Below are 3,207 nucleotides of genomic sequence, written 5' to 3' on the forward strand. Positions count from 1 at the left end.
GTCGACATCTTTGACACAATTCCATGTTGAATTTCTTCCAGCTTATTCAGCTTCGTCAGCATGTCATTCTTCGCCTCGAGAAGGGCGTCCATCTTGGTTAACAGGTCGTCAAGCTTTTGAGAATCTGAACTGGCCGTCATTTCTTGCTTTTTGGACATCGATCTTGTTGTAATATTCATAAAACTGAGTTGTCTGCTAGCAAAGCTTCAAGTGTACCAAATTATACTGGAAAAATAGGAATGCGGAGAGCGGAGCTCGGATAACGCCTCTTAACCTCGTGGAGACATGCGCATCACCCCATGGTAACGAACACGATTAGCTAATAAAACGCGAGCTTCCTCTTCATTGTACGATCCTTTTTTGCTTTAATATAATTCTTCTCCACTACATTAACATTTTTATTGCAAAATTTTACGTTATCATGATTTGTTTTTCATAACTTTCATATCTTGTTTCGTGTTACACGACATGCGTGTTTTAGCGGTTGGTGACCACTTTTTCATCATTTCGAAAATGAGTAAAACAAGTTGTTTTAAATCTGGACATTGCATCAATATCTATATAATAAACAGAATATTACATGGCCGCTTGGAGATGCGAATTTTACCTTCTCGTGCTGAAAGCATCTCTCACTCGTTCGCTTCGCTCACTCGTGAGAGATACTTTCAGCACTCGAAGATAGAATTCGTATTCTCGCGCGGCCATGTACTTAATATCCTATATATGTTTAAAGAGAATATAAATTGATTCTTAATACCTTCAAATACGGAACAAGGTTTGTGTAGGCCTTTGCTTTTCAACAAATCAGCCACAAATGCGGAATCTTTACCTTTGAATGCATCTAAGCTTGTCTCCGCCATGATTTATCAACCCACGTGGAAAGGTAATATGAAATCGAGGTTAGCGATCAAATTCCCCACTCTCTATGAGTGGTGATCAAATGCCCCGCCCCGGGAAGACTAAAATGATCAAATTCCATCCCCCCGGGCAGGAAAATAAAGTTGGAACAAAAAGAACTTGATGTCTGCCCTGAACACAATATGGCACTGTCAATTCAATGCTTATGTATTTTTAAATAGTTTACCTTACATAAGTCTAAAAAGTGCTGTTATTCAAAGTAACTTGTTCAACTACATCCTGTAACATTTTCATTGTCATGCTCATGGTAACCCAAACCCACAAGCCTCAAAAATTGCCCTCCGTGAAATTAAAGGTAAATTCATTACCATTACCACCACCGGCATACCTCTTATTCACTGGAATAGTGATAGTAAGGGAGCACAAATCCTTTTTGCAGTCAGTGTATTGTCATTATCAAATTTCAACTTTCCTGAGAAATTTGGGGAACGAGACCTACTTGCAAATTGCAACGCATCACTTAATGCAAGAACTGTGAGTTAAGCATCACAAGTACCAGGCAAGGTTGCTTCAGAAAAAGACTAGACATAACATTTCAATTTCCCTTTCTTTACGTTGCGTAGGAAGCTGTGCCATTTAGGCCTGGTTTTCACTAGCGACGCAAGCATAAGCACAAGGAAGACACGCAAGTGCATTTACTTGTCGTTAATTAGTGTCTATTGTTCTAACAAAAGGCTCTAATGAACAACAAGCTACTGAGTTTGCGTATGCTTCTTGTGTTTATGCTTGCGTCGTCAGTGAAAACCAAGCTTAATAGACAAATTTCTTGTTTTTTTTTTTTCGTGAAATTCTGTTCTTGTAGTTGAAAAACATGAAACGAAGCAGCTTTTCACATCCTCAACAGAAATGTCCACATGCACCAGTTTCTTTAACCCTTTAAGCCCCGAGGGGTTCCCCATTGACGAGTAAAATCGTCTGGCGTTAGACAGAGTAAAATCTATAGGTGCCATTTGGCACTATCAGGGCTTAAAGGGTTAAACAGGGACATAGTTTTTTCACGCTGTTAGCTTAACCCTTTAAGCCCCGAGGGGTTCCCCATTGACGAGTAAAATCGTCTGGTGTTAGACAGAGTAAAATCTATAAGTGCCATTTGGCACTATTGGGGCTTAAAGGGTTAAACCATCATCAGGAAATTTACGCAACAAATCTAAAACGCCAAATGATGCGACACTCTTCCTGAAGCTATAAATCTCCTCTGCCACACTACTCAATAATATGTGTTTGATACAAGCATTCAACTGGTCATTCATGTCTTCAAAGGGTACAGTTGCTTTGTGTAGCCCATATAAGGAGTAAGGAAATGGGGTCCTGTGAAACGATTTACCAGTGCAATAGAAACAAGCTTACCAAACAGCTCAAACAAACCTTTGCACAATGCCTCTAGGTTGTATCTAAAAGTGACATTGGGGTATGCACCCCTTGAAAGTGTATTATACACACTAAAACCAAGGAAGAGTTCAGAAGAGAACTCCCTTGTTACCCATCCAGAATCAACTGCTTCCTCCACTATAAACTGTTACTCTTGGTTCTAGATCTTTATGCTCTAAGCATTGAAATGCCCTTTTAACCATATTTTTTCTAGTAATTTCAATGAAAGTGAATTACCCGATTGGAAAACCATTCAGTGTCTGTTCCAGTGCCTCTTCCAAGGACGTGGAGTAACAAATTCATGTGTTTCTTCTATTACGTTACAACCACAAGCTGCTGGACTGCTCAGACTCTGGTCTACAGCACATTTTAGAAGGAAGTCATCAATGCTCTTGGTATCTGAAATAAATTAATTGTCCTTATTGACGTATTTATTTTACAAAGATAACAAGAGCATCTGCGTAATTCAAAACCTTGGTAAGCAAAAGATTTATTGTGTAAAATGTGCCATTTACCTCATCTTCCCCTCTTTCAATATTGAATACAGGGTCGTGCACAGCGGTTGTAGGGTTGTAGCAGTGAACTGCGTCAGGAATTACAGAGATGTACTTGAGACTTGAATGCTGCATTTGTGTTGCTTATTAAACACCCTCGTGAATTAACAATGAATAGAAAACATATTTAGAAATACCTCGATTCAATTTTGGGCCAACAAAAAAGCCTCTCTTACACTGATCATAACGCCCACCTTCGGGATTTGCCACAGCGTCAAGCAGGACGTAACTAATCGATAGTTTCGATACTCGATAGAGATCGAACATAATCGATCGTAATCAATACTAATTAGTCGACTTATATCGGAAATCGATAGAAATCGAATGCCTATATCTTTGTGATTATCAATTTTGATCGATTTTTGTA

This window comes from Montipora capricornis, chromosome 10 (assembly GCF_036669925.1).
Source record: "Montipora capricornis isolate CH-2021 chromosome 10, ASM3666992v2, whole genome shotgun sequence".
In the NCBI taxonomy this organism is placed as follows: domain Eukaryota; kingdom Metazoa; phylum Cnidaria; class Anthozoa; order Scleractinia; family Acroporidae; genus Montipora; species Montipora capricornis.